General features: G+C 46.3%; 1 long non-coding RNA gene across 1 annotated transcript in view; it reads left to right on the top strand.

Annotated features, from left to right (window-relative positions):
* Nucleotides 1–2,047: 2,047 nt before the first annotated feature.
* LOC140700262 (uncharacterized) overlaps nt 2,048–23,617 on the top strand; it is a 58,273-nt gene continuing 36,703 nt past the window's right edge. Inside the window, exon 1 of the long non-coding RNA XR_012078639.1 lies at nt 2,048–2,165. This is a non-coding gene — a long non-coding RNA (uncharacterized lncRNA). The remainder of the gene's footprint in view (nt 2,166–23,617) is intronic.

The raw sequence follows: 23,617 nt of genomic DNA, 5'->3' as shown, positions 1-23,617 counted from the left end.
ATTTCATGTAATTTTTATGGGTCATGAAGTATTACCCTTTTTCGATTTTGTTTCAACCATTTAAAAAGTTAAAACCCATTCGTCACTCAGGGGCTGTACAAAAAGCTGGCAGAAGGTTGTATTTGGCCCCCAGGTCGTAGTTTGGAGACTCACCCCCCACCATGTGGATGAGTTTCGTTTCTCAGGTGTCATATTCCCTCCGCATCACCCATCATCCTAGACCCTCCCCATGAAGGAGGGTCATAGTGGGCTGAGCTTGCAGGGACGAAGTTCCCTGTGAGCACCCAGGGTGGTGCGTGCTCATGGGAATTCTCACACACTGATGGTGCCATGTCTGCCACATTAAAGGGATGTCGTGTGCTCACACACACAATATCACACACACACTTGAAGAGTTTACCTTAAATAGTCTGCTGTGCAACCATCTCCACTTGACTGGGAGGATCACTACCCCCTTCCTTCTCCTCCTTCTACCCCTCACTCCCACCTGCTCCCCCCTGGCCAGCCCTGGGATTCCATTCAGAGCAATAGGTTGGGATTGATTTAAAGAGAACAGGGCTCTGCTCAGCACCCTCCATGGGCCCAACTCCTGGCTGGTTTATTTGATTTCTCTTCTCACCTCCAGTATCAGGTGAGGAAACCCAGGCTCAGGGAGGAAGCAGCCCGCGAGAGCAGAGCCAGTGACAAGGGCTACAGAGTCCACACCTCCTGGGAGCTCTGAAAGCTGCTACAAATGTGTTTATTCCCTGGAGAGCTGAGCACAGGGATTAGCAGGGTTTGTCAACATAATGAGGCAGTAGAAAGAGCCTTGGGCTGGGAGGCGGGGCCCCCACTTTCTATTCCTGTCGCCTCTTCTAAGAGTTGAGGTCACCTTGGGCAGGTCTCGTGGCTTCTCTGGAGGGTAAGCCAGGAAACGGGATGGTGTGACATCGCCCACTTTAGTGCCGGGAATGGGACATTCTCCTTTACAGCACCACCACCCTTCTGGGTGTCAGGAACCTTTACTTTTGTTTTGGAGGGGCTTGCAAAAGCCCAGGGCCATTGAATAGAGGGATTGTCATGTGGGAAACTCTGGACGGGCTTGGCCAAGCCTCTGGGCGTGCACTGGAGTCTTGCTGCCGGACAGTCCACGGTGACCTGCCTCTGCTGTGCGGGATCTGTGCGTGGCCTTGTTTGAACGATGAGGGATGGTCTGGATTGTTGGCTTGATCCCCACACGGCTCTGCGCCGCTGGGCACAGGGAGAGGATGGCAGCCATCTCAGCGCAGCCTGGGTGTCCTCAACGTGGTCCAGCCCCTTGACCTTCTCCCCGGCTACCCTTCACCTCCCCCTCTTCTACTCCAAGCCCAGTGTTCAAGTGTCATTTCTAAGAGTTAAAATGTGACACTCATACAGATGTAAAGTGAACCCAAATTTTATTTAACTCATTAATTAATATAGGGACAGGAGGATATTAAAACCAATTCACACACACACACACACCCAAATAGGGATGCTGAGATGAAATTGCTAATAGATACAAAATAGTTAATATTCCACAGGATAACAGTTCTCAAAACTTTGGGTCTCAGGACCCCTTTATACTCTTAAAAATTATGGAGGACCTCAAAGAGCTTCTGTTTACGTGGGTTAGAGATAGCAATATTTGCCACATCAGAATTTAAAACAGAGGAAATGTAAAAACGCAGGGGCACGCCAACAAGCACTCCCTCCATTAGCCATCAGGGCCATGTTAGCAACGTCACAAGTCATGTGGCCCCTGAAAAACGCCGCTACACACCTGCCAGAAAATGAGAGAAACATAGGCAAATAATATTATTATGAAGATCGTTTTGATCCAACAGTCTCCCTGAAAGTATCTTGGACGAAGGACCCAAATGACATGTGGTCTGCATGGCTGTTGGGTGATACAGTGTAAGGGCTGGGGTTGCTTTTGCCTTACCGGGTGGAAATCAATGATAGCTCTGCCAGATAAAATTCATTTCCCTTGTCACGCACGGGGACCATTTGCATTACTATGAGCTTCCTACAACTTCTGCTTCTACAGAGCTGCAGCATAGCCTCGTTGACTGAAGTCTCTCAAAGGTGTTCGTCCTAAGAGGAGCAGATAACCTCTTGAGACCTACTACTAGATAACACCTGGAACCCCACTGAAAGGACACGAGGTACTTGACTTTGCTCATTTCCAAGTCTTTGCAAGAATTTGCCCTGACACAAGGGAGCCCTCCTCTGGTGTCCCAGGCGACCAGGCTTCCTGGCTGTCTGTTCTTTTTCTGGTTTGCGGTTATGGCAGAAGCAGCCTTTCCAGCTTCTCTTGGGTCTGTCTCTTTGGGTCTAAAGAGCTTACTGAGGATGTAAAGAGATTACAGTAAAAAGATCATCATAATTCTAATTATTCTCCAGGTAATGCAGGAGAGAATCAGTATGAGGATCAACGTATTGAGATTTGTTCTTTTTTTTAACCTTTTTTTTATTGAGTTATAGTCATTTTACAATGTGTCAAATTCCAGTGTAGAGCACAATTTTTCAGTTATACATGAACATACATATATTCATTGTCACATTTTTTTTCGCTGTGAGCTACCACAAGATCTTGTATATATTTCCCTGTGCTATACAGTATAATCTTGTTTATCTATTCTACATATGCCTGTCAGTACCTACAAATTTTGAAATCCCAGTCTGTCCCTTCCCGCCCCCTGCCCCCTTGGCAACCACAAGTTTGAATTCTATGTTTATGAATCTGTTTCTGTTTTGTATTTATGTTCATTTTTCAGTTTTTTTTTAGATTCCACATATGAGCAATCTCATATGGTATTTTTCTTTCTCTTTCTGGCTTACTTCACTTAGAATGACATTCTCCAGGAACATCCATGTTGCTGCAAATGGTGTTATGTTGTCGGTTTTTATGGCTGAATAGTACTCCATTGTATAAATATACCACATCTTCTTTATCCAGTCATCTGTTGATGGACATTTAGGCTGTTTCCATGTCTTGACTATTGTAAATAGTGCTGCTATGAACATTGGGGTGCAGGTGTCTTTTTGAAGTAGGGTTCCTTCTGGATATATGCCCAGGAGTGGAATTCCTGGGTCATATGGTAAGTTTATTACTAGTCTTTTGAGGAATCTCAATACTGTTTTCCACAGTGGCTGCACAAGATTTGTTCTTGCTGCAGCATGATTACTGGAAAGGCCCCATTGACGTTTGATCTTCCTGCAGTTTTCAATATGGCAGACAGAGCAGTCAGGAAGCCAGGGACTTGAAATAGCATTAGACGAAACTGCAAAATCTGGGTCACATCAATGTAGAAGTCATTTCTGCCTTGGATCTCACCCTTATGAGGAAGTTATTCCTTGTGCCCTAGTCAGAAGGCAAAAGGAAATATCTTGGTCACCAGGCCGGGATCATGATTTGGAAGAAAAGTCCAACTATTGTGGGGGCAGACAGGTGAGCATCTTGGTGACTCCAGTTGGAAACATCTAGATGATTGGTCAAAGGAGAAGAAGAGGAGGCCGGGAAGTCAGCAAAGATTGGTCTGGAGCAGGGCCACCTAGATAAGATGGCTGGCAAGTTTTTGCATCTTCTAGGAAATTGTTCGCCGAACCAAGATGAAAAGAACACAAAGGACTTTTCCCCCAATAGACATCACAAACTGGAATCCTAGCCCAGCTCCTGAGATTAGCTGATGCCTTTGGAAAAATAAACCAGCCACGTGCCTCGTTGACCATGTCAGCTGATGGACTGTTTCCTTCTCTGTTCTCTGGCTGGCGGAGGACGTTTGCAGACAGAATGTCGCTCTGCTGTTCAGAGGGCATCTCTTCTCCTTGCTTGTAGCCATGTCACCGCCCAGGTTATCATCTCCATCTGGTGCTACCGTAGTCAGTTGCCTGGGAGCTGACTGTGATGTTACTCTGTGAATATTAGGACCCTGAGCAGGGACTGAATGGAAGGAGGGGTGAATCCTGAACCGTGGAGAAGGCTGCTTTTTGACAAAGACCTTGGGGTACTGTTTGCTACGTCACCATCCACTTGGGGATGTCTGTTTAACTTATATGACTAAAAAATTTTTGTGAGATCTTAGCCAAGTTGCTCTAAATCCCAGGCCTCAGTTTGCCCATCTTTCAAATGGAATAACAACTCTGGCCCTAGCTTCCTGTTGACCTTCTCCTCCTTGAACACACGCCTTCCTGCCTTGGAGCCTTTGAGTTGACATGTGTAAGCTTGTGATGTCCTTCTTCTGATTACGTGGATGGCTCCATTCCATCCTTAAGGTCTTGGCTGAAAAGTCACCTTCTCAAAGAAATCTGTCTTAAAGGAGGCTAACCCTACTTAATCTCCCAGTAACTATCTGTCAGATGACCCTCATGATCACATTTGTCTCTTCTGGAATGATTTTCATTTATTTATAAACATATTCATTATTTATCCTCCATGAACTGTCTTGTCACTGCTCTGTCCCCCTGGCCCTGGCCCACTGCCCAGAACATAGTAAACACTCAATAAATATTTGTTGGGTGAATCAATATCAGGCAGCTGGCAAATTAGGTTATTTTTAGTGGCGCCAATATCATCATTAGAGAAGGATGGATATCTGACTTTGGAGATGGCGGACATCTGGTACCTGAGTGCTCTTCTCCACTGCCACAGAATGACGTTCTCTGCTGGTGCATCAACAGACACGTCTTCATTCTCTGGGCAGCAGGAGAGCCCGGGATGAAACAGTCTGAGCCAAGGGAATGAGTCATGCTATCAGGAGACAGGGTCTGGTGGAGCTGATTTGCCACTTCCATCCATGGAAGACTGGGGTGTCTGACACAAGGAGAGAGATTTGCTTCCAAATGAATTTGTTTGTAGGAAAATGAGCTCAACTGGTCCAGGATTTAGTCTTAGCTCTACTACTTAGGAGCTGTGTGATCTTAGGCAGAACTTCCACCTCCTTGAGCCTCACTTTTTTTTCATTCTTTATGAAGCTGGTGATATAGTGAGAGTTAAATAGAATAATAGTAGATATAAATGTGTTTGTAAAATGTCAAATGTAATGTATACATGAAAGATTCTTTCCTTTCCCTCCTCCTCCACGTCCTCCTCCTCTTCCTGCTCATCCTTCCTCCATCTTATCCTCTTCCCGCCACCTCCTCCTCTTCCTGACTCTCATGTATTATCTCCTAAGTCCAGATTTTCATTACATAAAGCAAATAGCAGATTTATGAATAGGAAAGGAGGAAAGGGACTGCAGGATCACCTATCTCTCAGTCACCTGGCACAGAGGCATGGATCCTTGACTGCACACTGGGGTTTTATTGGCTTCCCATACTATATGGCCAGCCTAGAGATTTTGAAGAGATAACCCTGGAGCAAACATCTTGAACTAATCTCTTCTATTCCCTGAGTCTTATTTTTACCTTCCATGAAGAGGTGGGGTCCACTGGGGGTGGTCAAGTCGTGACTATGCGAGGGAAGAGTCTGGAGCTATAATGGGACTGCGCAGCAAATGGTACTGTAATAGACTAGTGATGTCTGCTATGCACCGGTCAGGAGGAGTGATGACACACATGCCCTGGACTGGCCCTTCCTGGTCCAGAGTGCTATTTCAGATGTCTCCTGGCAGTGATTCCCTAATTGCATTGTCACACTGAGTCAACTTGGAAATATATACCAGCCTAATATTTTGCCTATGACAGAGGGGTAGGGAGAAGTATCACAGCAGAGGACACCTGTTTTCCAAGATTTCAATCTTAAAATTTAAGGATTTCTTCCTAACAGGCTTTGATAATCCACTAGGAATCAATCACTCATGAATTTAACTAAGACTTTTGGGAAATGATTTAAAATTTCCACCTCAGCAGCCTCCTGGGAAAATGAATTCCGTAAGTTTATTACCTGCTGCACCACCGGGTGCTTCTTTTTAAGTTTTGGTTTAAATCATGCAGGCTACAGAAAAGATGGAAGGAGGAGGGTCCCTGCCTCCCATCAGGAACCGATGAATGCGCCCACTGTCATCTCTTAGCTTGTCCTGAATTCTGCGGCTTTCATCCCTCTCCTCTTGGTCTGTACCTCTCCGGGATGAAGAGGATGGTTTTTCTGGTTGTCAGACAACAGCCCATAGAGTGAAATAGCTCTGATCCTTCAAAGCTAGGATGCAATGTCACCTCTTCCACAAAGCTTATTTTAATCTCCAAGGGTCATACTCAATCCCTTCTTTTTTTTTTTTCATTCAACAGACATTTATTGGGTGCTATAACATAAGCCAAGCACAAGGCCAGGCACAGGGAATTTAGTCTCTGTTTTTTTAAAATTAATTAATTAATTAATTGAAGTATAGTTGGTTTACAGTGTGTTAATTTCTGATGTGCAGCATTTATTCAGTTATATATATATATTCCTTTTCATATTCTTTTTCATTATAGGCCATTATGGGGTACTGAATATAGTTCCCTGTGCTATACAGTAAGACCCTACTGTTTACCTATTTTATGTATAATAGTATCTGCAAATCCTGAACTCCCACTTCATCCCTCCATTGCCCACCCTTCCCCTGGTAACTGCAAGTTTGTTTTCTATATCTGTGTGTCTTTTTCTGTTTTGTAAGTAAGTTCATTTGCATCATTTTTCTAGATTCCACATGTAAGTGATATCATATGGTATTTTTCTTTCTCTTTCTGGCTTACTTCGCTTAGAATGACATTCTCCAGGAGCATCCATGTTGCTGCAAATGGCGTTATGTTGTCGGTTTTTATGGCTGAGTAGTATTCCATTGTGTATATATACCACATCTTCTTCATCCAGTCATCTGTTGTTGGACATTTAGGTTACTTCCATGGCTTGGCTATTGTAAATGGTGCTGCTAAGTACATTGGGGTGCAGGTGTCTTTTCGAATTAGAATTTCCTCTGGATATATACCCAGAAGTGGGATTGCTGGATCATATGGCAGGTCTATTTTTAGTTTTTTGAGGAATCTCCATATTGTGTTCCACAGTGGCTTCACCAAACTGTATTCCCACCAGTAGTGTAGGAGGGTTCCCTTTTCTGCACACCCTCTCCAGCATTTATCGTTTGTGGACTTTTGAATGATGGCCATTCTGACTGGTGTGAGGTGATACCTCATTGTAGTTTTGATTTGCATTTCTCTGAATTAGCGATACTGAGCATTTTTTCATGTGCCTATTGGCCATTTTTATGTCTTCACTGGAGAAATGTCTGTTTAGGTCTTCTGCCCATTTTTTGATAGAATCAATCCATTCTTATTCTCAGCTTCCAAAACTCTTGGGTTGTATAACAACTATTTGCTACATATTGAAAAACTCATTATACTTTATAAAGTACTTCCAACTCCTTTTGAGCCCCAACAACTTACGATAGTAGTGATAATAAGTAACAGCAATAACTGATATTATAGAATCTGGTATGTACCAAATATTATGATAAGCATCTTATTTTCCTGAATTATCTCACCTTCACAGGAAATTTTGAGGGTGGCGATATTATTTCCATTTAATAGGTGAGGAAACTGAGGCACTGAGCGATTAAGTTATTTTCTCAAATTTAAATGTGAGAAAACTGATGCTCAGAGAAGGTTAAGTAAATAAATCTGGATCCTAATAAAGGGCAGAGCTGAGGCTTAGCTCCAAGTTTCCATAACATCAAGTTGCTTCTATCTGTCTCTGTCTCTCCGTCTCTCCGTCTCTTTTAAGAGTATTTCATATTGCACTGTGAGTCGTAAATACTGCCTGTAGTTCCCGGCCAGATGGCATGCCCTAATGGGGCTGTTTGCTTGCTCAAAATTAGCAAGAGATTAAGAGATTCCACCAAGAGGGGCGATATAATCGAATGTAACACCATCACATAATCGCTTATATGTAACCTGTCTGTCTCATCACTTTTGCTGTATTCTATTGGTTAGAAACAAGTCATAGGTTAGCCCCACTCGAGTTATTTTTTCTTATTTCCCCCGTACTTTGTAATCCCTAGTTGTAGTGGGATGTCTAGCACTGAGCAAGTACTGTGTGTGAGAATAAATAGGCAGTGAAGAGCTACGTGTTTCTGGGGAACGGTAGTAATTTCCTAATGTTTAGGGGTCTAACCAGTGCCCCGATGGTCAAAGAGGTATGTCTGACTTCTGCTTTCTAAGTGCCATCTCCTCCTTATTAGCCCAGACAAAGGAACGCATGGCCCAGTAGGGCCTAACCAGTAGCCTGAGGCTCCCTAACAGATGCAGTGTCCTGCCAGGGGGCTTGGAACAGTTAGTACTTGTCACTGAAGCCAAATGTAATGAATTAGATGACTTGATTATTTGCATATAATTTATCAAAATTCTATTATAAAACTGCGGCATGATGAAGGATTGCTGTCAGAAAGGAAAATGGGTGCAAATGGGTCTTTGGGCACCTATGGAAGAAGGACTTGGGGGAATGGGACCCATCTCAGTTGGGCTCATTCTGTGTGCCAGCTGCTGTCCCGGTCTTCACAAGCACAGTCATTTAAATCTCATAAGTACTCTGTGAGCTTATGTAATCTATTCATTTTTCAAATGAGGAAACAGAGGTTCAGAGAGGTTAAGTAACTTGCTCAAGGGCCCACAGCTAATAAGTAACAAGGCAGGAACAAAACCTGGCTCCATTTGACTCTAGGGCACTGCGCTTGCCCTAGGTGGTACCCGTATGAGCTCACGTCCCTTACGCAAATTTATAGAGCTCATCTACATATAGATTTCACAGCAGGGACCCACTGCTGGAAGAAGCATGGCTGGATCTGCCTTGGAGTGAGGTTGGGGGAGGAAAGGGGGAAGGGAAGGAGGTGGGTACCACATTGCCTTCCTACCAGGATGTCTTAACAATCCAAGGAGGAAGAGCAGAGAAGTGGCAGACAGCTTGGAGATTTGGCAGGTAAACGCTTTGAAAGCTACCAGTAAATTCTGATCTGTTTAGAGAATGCTCAAATTGTATCTCGATTGTCTGTCAAATCTTTTTACTTTCTCCACCCCCACTGTCACCTTCACAGATTTCCATCATCTCTCTCCTGTGAACAATGGTAATACCTCATGGGTGGCCAGCTCCAGTCCTATTCCTGTCTGATGCATTCAAAATAGGGTAGTTAGTGGGGTCTCTTTAAAACTGGTTAACCCTTTAAATCTCCTGCTAGGAATGTTTCAAGGGCTTCCCTTTGCTTTTGGTATTACATCCAAACTTCTAGACATGGTGTCTATGGCTCACAGGGTTTGACCTGTTTACCTTCCCATTTCTTGTCATTCCTTTCTCTCTCTTTCCAACTGCATAGAACTCTTTTTTGTTTTTTAAACTAAGCTGCTTCATGTTCTCCCTGGCCGCAAGCATTCACTCGGTACACTCTTGCTTGCCCTGTTCCTACATTCCAGATGATGCACACATAAATAAATGTGTCTTTATCTGCCCAGAATTTCCTCTTCTAGAAATTATACCTTGGTTTCCCTTTGAAGAACCCCCACTCTCAGGCCATGTGGTTTGGTAGGAGTGAACCTATAGTCCAATTCCAAGGGTGGTCACATGTCCCAGCCCCGACCAATCAGTCCTCTATATCTCCCTGGTCACAGTGAATCCATTCAGGAATTAACTAGGAGCCTGGCCAGTGAGCCTAGCACTGGGAGTTCTCCTCCTGGAGTGGCTAAGCTGAAGGCACACAAAACTGAAGATCCTGGGTCCTTCTTTGCTACCCCCTGGAGAAAGCTTGCTGGAGAATGAAACTCATAGAGAAAATTGAACCCAGAGACAAAGAGAGAACATTTCTTGCACTATCTTTTCAGCAACTAGATCCAGTCATGCCTGAAGCATAAAACCCTGCACTTTTCAGTTACATGAACCAATACGTTATCTATTTTTCTAGGGCCATTTTGGATTCACTTGCATTCAGAAGTGACTTGCTTAATATACTCCTCTTTCCAGTACAGTCAAATGCTCCTTATTCATGCCTCCTTTTACTTTTTAAGAAATTCTCTTTTACTTACAGACAAATTCCGCAAGTCTGCTTCTTCAAAGTGACCAGCACCAAGTTCACATGACCAGTGAGTGATGGAATCAGAAATAGATCTCGATCATTAGCCTTTGGTCCTTTTCCCTTTGTACCTGGAGGCTTCCTCCCTCTCTGGCCTGACCTTCCATCTTCCCTGATGCCCATCACTCTCCTCGTTTACTTCAGGAGCCTCTCTGTTCTTCACGTGCATTTCATGGAGATATCTTGGTAGTGGAAATTCTGATGATAAACCAATGAGGATCACTGGTCATGCTTTTTTTTCTTTATTTTACTTTTGAGCAGATTTAAATCTCATTGTTGCTTGATCAGTGATATTTATTGAGAGCCTGCTGTGTTCTAGGTGCTGGAGATTCAACAGCGAACAAAATCGGTAAGAATTCCTGCCCTCAAGGAACATATGTTCTAGGAGAGGAGAGAAGTAGCCAACAATAAAAATACATAGAATATATAGTTTATAAATAATAAGGGCTAAGGAAAAAACACATGGGGGAGGAGAAAGTCCAGCTATGAATGGGAGAGGAGGCAAACGTAAATTTTGTACAGGGTGGTCAAGGATGACCTCACTGAGATGGAGACCTTTGAGCCAAACCCTGAAGGATGTGAGGGAATGGTCCATGTGACTCTCTGGGTTCCAGGTACAGAGAACAGCATTTTTAAAGACCTGAGATGAGAACACCTTCGTGGATTACATACTCTCATAGTAATTATACTTTACTTTTTCAATTGTAAGTATGTTAGATCATTGGATCTTATATTGCAATTCTCTCTCTCCCCCCCCCCCCCATAGCTTATTTTCTTAGTGCTTTGGGTATTTTATATTGATGGCTCTCTGATTGATTCTTCCGCTGAATCCAGTTTGCTTTAATTCCATTCACTGAATTACGCATTTCAAATACTGTATTTTCAAGTTCTAGAATTTCCCATTAGTTCTTTTTAAGTTTTTTATTGCCATTGGTTCTTCTTATCAATCTTTCCTTTATTTTCTAAAATTCCCTATCTGTCTACTTGTTCTGCATATACTTTCTTCCAAAATTCTTTCACACATTTGTAATAATTATCTGAAAGTCCTTGTTTGCTCATTCTCACGTCTAGGTCATCTGTAGGTCGATCTACATTGACTGTCTTTTCTCTTGATTACAGGTCATATTTTCCTGCTTCTTTGTCTTACAATTTTTAATTGTGTGTTGCATATTTTGATTAAAAGAACAGTAGAGACTGAACTAGAATCTCTTGTCTGTCTGTCTGTCTGTCTATCTGTCTGTCTGTCTATCTGTCTATCTATCTATCATCTCCCTTGCCCCCTCACCCCCAAGAGAGGGCACATCTATTTCTCTGTTAGGAAGTTAGGGTGAGAGGCTGACCATTGAGATTCCATTATGTTCAAGCTGAGCTAGGCTAAAGTGAAACTTTAACTAGTTTTAGTTTACCTCTGGTTTCAAATGAGATAACAGAGATCCCTCTTTGTCCTTCATCCCCAGATCCTATGCTGCCACTGTGGAGGGACTGGTCCTTTGATATTATCAGATTATGAGCTAGGAGGGATTTGATTTTCAGCCTCTGTTAGTTTTAATTCATCTCTAGATTCAACCTAAGTACTACACAAAATTGCAATTTCCGCCTTTGCTTTCCAGCTCCGCCTCCACAACTACTTACTCAGCACAATTCCTGTCGGGGAGAACTGTTTGGCCAAGAGATTTATCATTGCATTTGGACTCTGCTAGATTCCAATCTGTCACACCAGCCCACACTGTCACTAAAAGTTTGCTGGTTTATCCTTGTTTCAGCAAAGTTCTTCTGCCTGTGATAGGTCTATTTTTCTGCCTACACAAACCCAGATCAGGTCATCCGCCCCAGGTATGAGAACAGAAGGTGCTCTTCCCTCACCAATGAAGGGCTTGTTCCTCCCTGAAATTTGGTTCGTTTAAACTTCTTGGCATCCACCCTCTTTGGTGACTTTAGTTTATCTAATCGTCTCTTCTACTAATGATGGAAACAAGGATCCTTTGCAACCTTGTGAATCCTAGCTGGCGATGGATCTCCTATGTTACCTTTCATAACAGCTATAACATTTATGATTACTTACAAAATTCCTTGCTTCTCTGCCAGTCTGTGAGCATCATGAGGGCATGAACTATATCTGCTTTGTTCAGTGACTATACTCAGTGCCTGGCACATCCTGTGATAAATGCTAGGGCAGTAATTTGGGCAAGAGCATCCTATCCCTCCAGGTGCTCGTGGTTGAGTGTGAGCCTGGGTCAGAGCACAGTCATTTGTTCAACCAGAAAAGGATCATCAAACTCCAGGTTTTCCAAGCTGTGTACTCAGCTTCATTATGATTTAGGGAAGTCATCACCTTTGTCACTGGACATGGAACTGCTAAAGTTCCTTTCATCCAGCTGGGGCTCTTTCTGTGATCCACCAGCTAAGTACCACTCTTCTCCCCGAGTGGAGGAAGAGCTGGATTGTGGACGGCGGGAGCCAAGTCTATGGGAAGATTGAAGGTCCTCCTCAGAGCTTGTGAGTCTGAACTTGGAGAGAATCACAAGTGCGGTAGAGTTCCTGCTGAGTAGGGACCACTGAAATCCAAGTTCAAGAGCCCCTGTTAGGGGAAACAAAGTCAAGATGAGGAAAGCACACACCTTCAGGCATACCAGAGAGACAACTTTCTACTCAACCTTTATCAACAAAACGAACAACAGCAGTTTATTGGCTCTCTCTGCATAGGCCTGTGCTGGACACTGTACAGATCTTGGTTAGTTAACCCCACCATCTGAAGCAGGTGCTCTTATAATACCTATTTAACAGGTGACATGCTGGGATTCAGACAGGTAAAATTCTTTTTTTTAAAATATTTTATTTAATTATTATTTAATTATTATATTAAGAAAAATTTTGGTAGGGTAGGGTAATTAGGTTTATTTATTTTTAAAAGAGATACTGGGGACTGAACCCAGGACCTCATGCATGCTAAGCACGCACTCTACCACCGCACTCTGTCCTCCCCCCCGGATAGGTTAAATTCTTAGGCATTCAATCCCAAAGCCTGTGATTTTCCAGCAACCTCCTTGTCATTGATTGTCTAACTCTTCTGTGCCAGCCGCTACAAACGCCCTTTGCAAACATTATTTCTCATTTTCTAAACTGGATAACATACCATTATAGACAAAGATACTGAGATTCAGAAAAGGTAAGGAATTTGTTATATGTGCAAGAACTGAGATCTGATACCAAGTCAGTATTACCAAAACCATGAGTTTTTTTCCTCTGACCAGGATACTCTTCATCTGCCCATATCCTCCATGCTCACCTTGTCCCCACCCTGCTCCATGCTCCAGGAGCCTGCTTCTCTGGACTGCACCTGCTGGGCTCTTGACCTTTGACTTCTGATTAGGTTCAGCCAGTGCAGGAGTCAGACAGGGGTTGGGAGGAGTAGATGTTGGGGTCTGAATGCGTCTGGCTCCTCCCTGCTTCGCTGTCGTCTTACAGTGGATGTAGGTGGTCCCCTTTCCAGACTCCAGCTCTTAAATGGACTCTGATAGTAACTTTCTTTCCCCTAGCCCTATGGGGCCTAAGAGTGGTCCTGGCTTCCTGCTGTTGCTGGTCCCTGTGGGTTCTCTGAATCCTGCCCACCCTAGTCCCTTTATTAAAAATCTCTTCAAAATACCAGCTGAGTGAGCTTCTGTTTCCTGCCAAGACCCTGGCTGATATAATTTCTCATGAGAGATCTAAAATTCGGGAATAAGATTTCCAAAGCTAGCTTGGCTTCCAGCCCATTTTGAAAAAATGTTCTCTTCCTTCCAGAAACCCAGTTCCCATCCTGGCCTCAGCTCACTGTACCCTCTGTGGGTCTCTGTAGTTAGACTCCAGACTCTCAACACCAGCCAAGTGCCCACATCTGTGCTTGGAGCCACCCTGTTGCTGTACTTCCGTGGCACTGATCATCGTGGCAGCTGAGAAAAGTTACAGTCTAATTAGGCTCATTCTGGGTGTTGGTGGGAAGGAGAGGGACAGATGTCTCTTCCTCGTAGCTGTGGGAGCTGTTCCTGCTTGGAGGATAATGTATGAGTGGGATCTTTGGGTGGAACCTTCAGGAGAGCAACTTTCCAGCCTGCCTGGGCCAAGACATGGGAAGATTTGGCCAAGGATCCCATCCTGGGAGGGACCCCTTGCTCCCCATCATGGTGGCCTGAGTTTCTCTTCTTGTCTCTGTCTCTTTCCTCACCTGGTGGATCTGATACAGTTTTGGCATCCACCAGGGCTTGGAAGCACAGAGTAGGAATGGAGAGCAGGGTGGGTGGGAACCTGCGGTGAATCCAACCAATGATGGAGCTTCTTGGCAGACCAGAGTTGCTCTCTCTCTCAGTTGGCTGAGAAAAGGAAGAGGAAGGAAGCACATTCATGGCACAAGCATCACTGATAGCCACTTCTTGGTTGTCTCCTGTGGTCCTCACACAGCCTCTGAGATGGATGGTGGTGCTACTTTATGGTTGACTTTACTTAGGTTCAGAGGTTATGTGACCTGCTCAAGGTTACACTGCTCAAAGTGGCAGGGCCAGGATGGTAAACCCAGGTCCTTGTTCTGTCCCCTCCACACACACCTCTGCAAGTCAGGTGACTCTGAGGATGCTGAGGACCAATCAGCAAAGCTTCTTGCAGCCCCACCATCTTCTTCCCTGTATCTCTGGTGACAGTACTGGGCATGTGGCAAGCAGCAAGCACAGCATAAATTCCTCAAGCCCTAGGGTCTGGGTCCTTAGAGATCACCTGGTGTACCCCACCTGTATTGTCCAGAGAAGGTGACTAAGACCAGAGGGATGAAGAGACATGCTGGAGGTCACACAGAACACTGAAATTGAACAGATCCCCACAAATGGTCCTTACGATACCAAGTATGATGTGTTCCTTCCCTCCCCTTGTCTAGCCAGGAGTGCTTCTCTCCACTTTGTTATTCAGTAAGGCCATAATTGTACAGAGAGCTTACCTTTTTAAAATGACCACTCATCCAGTTTTCCATCAATTCCAAGCGTGGGAGGATAAGCCAACTGGCCTTGAGCCCCATTGTCTGGAATGGAATTTTCCTTTGGTTCAGAAGTCATTTAAATCTTGTGAATGTCAGTTTCTTGATCTATGAAATGGGAACAATGGTGCTTGCTTCAGAGAGCTGTTGTGAGGATCAAAGAGATAAGGGCTTTGTTAAGACTGAAAACTTTAAAAAATGTTGAGCCAATGGGAGAGGCTCTGGTGACAGCAAAATGTGTGTAGAGGAAGAGTTAGGGACACAGTGTAATTATGCATGGCAGCCAAGCAAATAGTTTTGAAACTTATTTGCAAAGGAAACTTTATTTTTTCCAGAAAATTTACATCTTTTTTTTTCCTGGTGTCTTGTCTTTGTTGCATGGCTGATGGAGGTTGTGGGGGAGTTAATAGCCCCTCAAGCCCCCTTTAGTGCCCTGTTGGTCATTACAGTGATATTTCTCGTAATACACAACGAGAGGACGTATCTTGTAGGACCCAGAGTTTACCTTAACATTAATTGTAGAGCAGTGTCAATATCATAGCCACTAGCCACAGGTGGCTGTTTAAATGGAAATCTAGCAAACTTATATAAAATTAACAATTCAATTCCTTATCACATTAGGCTACATTTCAAGGGTCCACAGCCAGATGCGGCTGGTGACCACCATATTGGACAGCACAGATTTAGAACATTTCTACCATTGCAGAAAGTTCTATCGAGCAGTGGTGTTTTTGAAGAGCTGGCAATGCCCAAGCTGACCAAATTATCAGAATCCATCTAGCCTGGTTGCCAGTTTCACTGAGGAAGGAAGCGAGGCCCAGAGAAGTACAATTGTCCTGGGATCCAGTGTGGTAAAAGTGCTCAAGTCGTGGCTTTAAGGGTCTTAAATAATCCACGGACACTCTGAGTGAAGGGTCTAGCAGCTCAGGTTGTTTCTGGAAGGGAAGGGATTTCCCTCCTGCTGAATCCATAGAGAGTCAGAATGTAGAAGAGGCTGGGAGAGGTAGACACTTCCTGGGTGATGAGAAGGGGGAGGTAGGCTGTTTGCTGAGACTGCCGGTTGAGGATGGCGCCCCTCACAAGGGGGGCTGCCATCTGCATCCATGGAGCTTGCTGAGAAGCCCTGGTATAGTTCTGTGACTCTGAGAGTCCCGGCTTTTAAGCCCCCCAGGTCAGACGGCTGGCCACCAAAGCTGGGCTTGACTTACTCTGACAGGAAAACATGAAGACGTGAGTGTCACACAGACCTGGGGTCACATCCATGGTCCACCACCCATGGATGTGACACCAAGTGCCAGCCATTTGAACTTTGGTTTCCTCACTTATAAAATGAGAGTGGTACTCACAGTTGTTTTCTCTTTGGGTTGTTGAAAGCTTTCTATCAGATCATGCCCACTGAGTTTAGCACAGGGCTAACCTGAGTGAGTGTCTGATAAATATTAGCTGTAAGTAGAGGAGATTTAACTGGTAAGACTCTCCAAGATGCCAAAATCTTATTGTTATCCAAGTTACACCATCTTGATCTGAAACAAATGAAGAAATCTGTTGCAGGACTTAACATATTAGGCATTCATCTTCTTGTCTTTTTCATGTTGAAATGATTCCCATGGCTCCAGTCAGCACCTGAGAAAGCACCTCTTCTGCCCTCCTTGGGTAATTAAGACACAGCTTCGGGGAAGGTGCAGGTTGGGGAAACCTTAGTCTGTTTGGATGGAGTCCCTAAGAAGGGGCTGCCTGTTTGGGGTCAGGGCTCCAAAGCTCACCCACCTCGTATCTCTGGTTCATTAGCTATCACAACAGCACCTTCTGGTGGTTCTGAGACTGAGCCCGGAATCTCTTATACTCACACCCCAGCCACGAATCTGCTGTGATCACAAGAGTTTTCTGTTTCCCAGCCCCCCAAGGCTTCAGAGAGAAGCAGCAAAAGAGGAAATCCATTTCAATCTGTGAGGACAGCGGCCACAGCGTTCCTGCTGAAGGCTCTTGCCAACCAAGGTCAGAGAGGAAATTTGTGTGCATTAACACCCACAGATGGACAGCTCACTCAAGCCAGGAGAAATGCAAATCGTAGACAAATCTATCCACAAGCAGGATGGAGAATTAGACAGGTGGCCCGGTGTGTGTGGGGGTGCATGATGGAAAGAAAGAAATTCCAGAACGAGTGGCCCTCCAAGAGGTAATGATCTGCCTGCAGGCTGAGATTTCAAGGATCTGTCTTTCTTTCTAGGGGGCCTGGGAATGATATCTTGTAACCAGGGATTTTTTTATTCTATACTTTCTATTTAACGTTCTACCCGTTATGGGCAGCCAGGGATGCTAAGGACCGGATGTTGAGCACTTCAGTCTAATAGGATGTCCCAGGGATCATCTGTTTTTAGAAGACAAAGACAGCGAAAATAGAAAAATGCCTCTCCTTCTTAATTATTTCACTCAGGCTCTTCCTCATTTGCCCATTTATTGAACACATACTCATTAGACATGTAGTGGATTCTACTTTCATCATTCAGTTTTCTCAGCTGCAATACGGGGATCCTATTAGAACCTAACTCATTGGGCTGTTGTAAGGATTCAATTAAATGATTGTACATAAAGCTCTTAGCACAGAGCCTGAAAACGGAGTGCGTCCTAATAAACGGTGGTTTTTATTAGGTGTTGTGCAGACAAAGTGCTGTGCGGGGCTTTGGGGCTACAGAGAGACAAGGCCAGCTCTGCTCTAAGAAAATTTTCATTGAATGAGGAAGATGATAAAGTATTTGTAGAAACATGTTCCCGCTATGATGAAAGTACAGAAGAGGGGGTGACTATCTTTGCTGGGGGGTGGTCAGAGTAGTTTTCAGAGAAAGGGAGCATTTCAATGGGGTTTTGAAGGGTAGATAGGAATTCACCATGTAAAGGGCAGGAAAGTCTTTTCCTGGAAAGGAATTAGCATGTTTGAAAACACAGAGGCCCACGAGAAATCTCTCTTGCCCTGAGGCCCCAGCAGACTGGCCAAGAAGTTAACTCAGTAACTCTTGTGTGTTACGTGCCAGGTACCAATTCTCAATGCTCCATCAGCCCAGAAGGGACTCCCTTAGCTCCCCACGGAACCGGGATGCTATGACCCTGAATTGGAACCCAGCCGAGCCGAGCTTTCAACTTCATACCTTGTCATGATGTTGATCGTATGCTGTTGGCTGGGCTCCTGCCAGGCCTGACCTCCCTGGTGGATTTATAGGGCTGCCTCCACCATCCCAAGGCCTGTCATAAATAGAATCCTTATACCTGTTATGAAATTTGATCTGGAAAAGGATCCCTGACAATGGGGCCGAGGAATCCAGGCATCTGAGGAGGGGGGAACGGCTTTCCCCTAGTCCTGGACTGAGTAAGGGACAGAGGTGAGATGAGAACTCACATGGGGCTTGTTCTAAAGGCACAGGACTCCTAGTCCTTACTTCTGGTCCTCCTACTTCACAGCCCCTCATTCCTCCTGCCAGGGACCCTCACCTCCATTCATTCTTTAAGCACCTGCTAGGGGCCAGAGACTCCTACAGGTGCCTCATGAGCCAAACAAGTCTTTGTTCTCATGCAGTTCGCATTCTAACAGGGATGGCAGAGAGCAGCAAACTCCCTTCCCTCGTGGAATTATTTCGAGCCGAGGTGACAGATAACGAGCAGGTCAGCCATGTCAGTGCTAAGCACCGTGAGGGAGAGAAACATGGAGTGACAGCAAAGGAGGAGACTTCACACTGGTGGCTCCCTATGTGACCACATTTCCTAGGTTCATCAGGGAAGGCCCGTGCAAGCACATGACCTTGACCGGAGTCTGAAGGATGGGGCAGGGAAGCATCTTCTGACCAAGTGATGCTGCTGGTACCTTCAGGTGGAGCAGCCCTGGGCTGTGTGTTTTAGGAAACCAGCTTTGCACATAGGATGCAGGAGACCCTCTGTCCCTCATGCAGGGACTTGGGTTATCTTCATTGCCTTCTGTCACAACCCACGAGGCTCTTCTGTGATCTTGTCTACTGTGTCAGCACCTCCCGTGTCCAGGGACAATTCATGGATCACTGCTTCTGGGAAGCTCTCTTTGACCCCTGTCTCTCCACCAGGCAGAGTCTGGCCCTTCTCCATCCTCAGAGGACCTAGCCCATCTTGCCCACAATGATGATGCGGTATGTTGGCTTGTTGGTCACCCAGCCCGTCTGTGAGCATCTTGAAGGCAGAAATGCTGCTGGGTTCACCTCTGTTGCCCAGCACTTAGTCAGACACACAGTAGGTGCCTGAAAAATATTTGTTGCTGAAAGTGGAAGTGATTTAGCTCCCAGAAGGTGGGAGCCACATGGTCTAACTCCATATCCCTCCACTGTCCCTCCGCCTCTACCCCCAGAGGGCCTGGTGCAAACTGAGACCCGAGAAATGCTTATGGAAGAAATGATTATTTTAATTACTCAATGAGTCACCACAGGCTTCCTTTAAATAGCACGCATGCTGGTGCATTGAAATGTTCGTTTATACATAATTAACGACTCCACCCGGACGCTTGGAGAAAGAAGACATACAGAGTAAGGAGGGGCTGGCAGAAAACTTCCACTTTCAGAAAACGTTTACAAGACAAGGTTAGCAGGGACAGTGGGCAGAAAAGAATGACAGACCCCGGCTTGATGTCCTGGGCACCAGCCCCTGACTGGCTGAATGACACCATGGTCTCACAGCTGTCTGCAAGTGGAGACACTCCTTTTGCTTTAACTGTACCTCAGGGGGGTTGCAGGATCAGATGTGTTCACCAGTCTCCTGGGACTGGGCAGATGAGCCGTCTTCAAGGGGCTGATCATCAAAGATGTTAATTGGGGTAGATGTCACACTGGTGGTGCCCCACGTGACCACACTTCCTAGCGTTCATGCCCCATGTAGTCTGTGTCCTTGTGACTTGCTTGGGCCAATGGGTCACCAGCAGACATAATGGATTGACACACACTTGCACGCTGGGGCTTCTCCTCTCAGACCCTCCCTCCCAGAAGGCAACCATTGTGCTGTGAAAGAAGCTTGGTTAGACTTGTGATGATGAGAGGCCAACTGGACAGAGCCCTGGGAGATAAGAGGTTATCCTGGACGCTCCAGGTTCAGCATCACTCCCAGCTACGCTCCTAACAAATGCAGAGAGATCTCAGCTCCTCCATGTGGAGCAGAAGAACCTCCCAGTCGAAATCAGCCAACCACAGAACTGCAGAAGTAATAAACCCTGGTGGTTTCAAGCATTAAGTTAGCACTGAGAACCCAGACACAGACGTACATAATAATGCATCATACAAATGTAAACTGCTGTGCCATTGCTAGCTCTGAAATTCATTTCTAGAGGAAGCTACGGGCTCGGGAAAGCTGAATCAATGTAAGCTTCTGGGAAAAAAATGACATTGACAACTTTCATTCGTTTTTTGAAAGCTTACAATGTGCCACCAAAACTCATTATTCATAATAATAATAACTCCAGTAATAGTAATTTGTCTATGCTAAGTGTGCTAAGTGACTTACATGGATTGTCTCCTCGAATCCTGAAAGTAACCCCATGAGGTAGCACAGTTCTAATATAAAGAAACTGAGGCCTGGGGTGGTTGAGCAACTTGCTGGGTCTCGTGCAGACAGTAGGTGATGATGCTGGGATTCAGGCACCGGCAGACTCACTCTGGACCCTTGCAACTCAGACGCGTGGTCCACGAACTAGCATCATCAACGTCACGTGGGAGTGTACCCTGAGACACTGCATCAGCACCTGTGTTTTAACAAGCTCCCCAGGTGACTGTGTGCACGTGAACGTTTGAGACGAGCTGGTCTGGACCACGCTGGAGCTTACGTTTGGCACGGTTAGTGACCTCCGAGGTGATGCTTCTGCTCATTAAATTTTGACAGCCACAGACTCCCGGGAGCAGCCTAGCTCCCCAAAGTGCCCAGACCAATTCTCTTAACACTGGAGGAAGCCGAGGCTTTCAGATAAGAACACTTGTGACATAATGGAAAGGATACACCTTTCACTGCGGGACAGACTAGCTCTGCTGCCTGTCGGCTGTGGGCATGAGTGAGGTACTTCCTGCTACCCCAACTTCCTCGTCTGTACAATGGGCGTGGAGGCACCTAGAGGATCTCACCTTCACTCTCCCTTATTTGATCCATCCAAGAAAACAGCTGTTCTTGTGTTTTGGCTAGAAGGTTTGTCACTAACTTTCTTCACATATGAACCCATTTCCAATATTTATAGTTTTAGGGAGTACAGGACCTGGCCACTTGGCCACTGCCCCTCCCTTCTGTGTGAAATAAGCGTGTTGGCTGTCATCATCTCGAATGGACCATGTTGGCTTCAAGGTAGAGTCTGGTGATTTATATATTTGTGTGTGTATCTCTGTGTGTGTGTTGGGGAGGGGAAGGAGACGAGGGCTTCCGGACACTCTATAAATTTTCTTCTCCATTTTCAGACGTGAAATTTTCACCATCCCAACTTTCCCCTCAGGATTAGCTGGCTTAAACCAGAGGTGATCCAAGCTGCTTAGGTATGTTTAGTTGCAGGAAATGGTTTCTGACCATTTTCTCTTTGATTTCTGGAGGGCTGGGGATGCACAGTTTTTAGGAAACAGTAGAGGTACTTCAAAAGCTGAAAAGTTGGAAGTTCCAAGCAGGGATGGTAAATACTCCGGGAGATGTCTGGGGGACCAAGGTAGGGGGACGCTCTGGGCCCCTCACATCCTCCTGCTTACACCACCTACACAGAAGGTGGGGCGTGTGGTGTCCCTCTGGCCCCGACTGGCCTTTGCCCGGCAGACAGATGCTCGCCTCCCATCTTTAGAGGGGGCCCAGGGGAAGCGGTGTAGGAGACAGCCAGCCGGTGCCCAGCGGGGATTAGAGCATCTTGCTCTGTGCACCTGACTGAGGAGGGAACTTGCCTTCCTGCCCAGCGGCGCACCCTGACACTGACTCAGAGATGCGGGTTCTCAGCCCCAGCACCAAGCCTGCATTCTTCAGCGTCCTTTCTGTCTAGTGCTTTTTTTCCCCCCCTCTTCTCAACAGCAGCTCACCTTTAGGCACGGCTATTAAACCTCCCTCCCTGTGACAGAGCCTGGGCTCTGCGAGGCATGAGCTTACTGGGAAGAGACTGTGACCAGTGTCTAATCTCGGGCATCCGAGGATGTGAGTGACGATTGGTTTTGTGCACTAATCTGCTTAATGAGCGCGTCTCCTAGAAAACCTGGGGACTGCTGGGAGGCTGCTGATGATGAGCAGGAGGGCAGTTGGGGTTGCTTTGCTCTTTCAGACTCAACCCTGTACAAGGCCCACTCAGGCACTCTGTGTGCAGCACACTGTTCAATTTCCACCCCCGTCATTCGAGACAGATGTGATGGTTGCTGTCTTGCTTGCCGATGAGGGAAAAGCCTCAGAGAGACCAAATCACTTGCTCAAGGTCACACAGCTAACAAGCGATGAAGTTAGGACTTGAACGTCTACCTGACTCCTTTCTTGCAAATCTGCTCGTTGGAACCTCAGAGTCGTCAACACACGAAATCCAAGCATGGACGGGCCCTTGGAGTTCATTTGGTCCACGTGTCCACTGGCCACAGGATCCCACGAACACTGTCCTTACCGCTTGGCAGGCAACTTCCACCGACCTAATTCCAGTGTGACGGGGAGCTCACTACCTCACCAGGCAGCTGGCTCCTTTGACAAAGTTCTTCTTTCCATTGGGCCGAATCTCTCTCACTGGGCCTCCCTCCTAGGGTCCTGACTCTGCTGCTGGGGCCTCCTCCCTACACAGCCGCCCAGGGGCTGAGGCCTCACTGCCTCTCCTCCCTGGGCTTGGCGCCCCAGCCTTGTTCTGTCAACTCCCAGCTGCATGGTTGTGGATATAAGAGCCCGCCGACGCGGTTCCTGCCCACAGAGGGCTGATTCATCCAAAGGGGTGGGCTGAGCCTGGGGCTGAAGGAAGAGAAGCAGGAGCCAGAGCCCCCCTGGCAGGGAAACTCTGGGTTTTCACAGCAGAATCCCCACTTATTCTGCCCGCACAGCTAGTCTGCGGGGGAGTGGGGCTGGACGCTGAGCCGGGCTCATCCTCCCTTCTGATTGCTTCCTGCCACAGACTTCTCTCAACGTGGCCGGCAATCACCACCTCCGCGCACCCTGTCCCCAGCCGCGACAGCTGCGGGAAGATCCTGGCCTCTCTGGATGGTTCAGGAACAGGGGCACGGCTGCTGGGTCAGTGCTCGCCATCAAGACTCTTCTGGGCAGAGCCCTCCTGGTGGTCGCCAACTCCGTGCTTCCTGGTTTCCCGGGCAGACGTTAAACAGCGCAACGAATCCTCTCTGATTGCTCCTTGAGGACGTGCCTCCGGGGGGGTTTATACTGGCAGAGGGCCGAGGGGAGTGAAGGACATCCGGAGGTTAATAACCTGCTGTGCGACCTCCCCTCGCTGGGCCCTGCCTTCCTTCTCTGCAGAAAGGGGGCTTTGGGCCAGATCCACGGCTCTCTCGTGGCTGCCCACCTTGCCGAGACCCCAGCCCAGGAGACTGCCGCTTATTTGGTCTGGGCAGAGGTCTGGGCACTGATTTTTTTTATTTTTTGGAAGCTCCTCAGAGGTTCC

Source organism: Vicugna pacos, chromosome 12 (assembly GCF_048564905.1).
Source record: "Vicugna pacos chromosome 12, VicPac4, whole genome shotgun sequence".
Classification (NCBI taxonomy): domain Eukaryota; kingdom Metazoa; phylum Chordata; class Mammalia; order Artiodactyla; family Camelidae; genus Vicugna; species Vicugna pacos.
The sequence above is the reverse complement of the archived record's forward strand: the minus strand, read 5'-3'. Positions and strand labels throughout refer to the sequence as shown.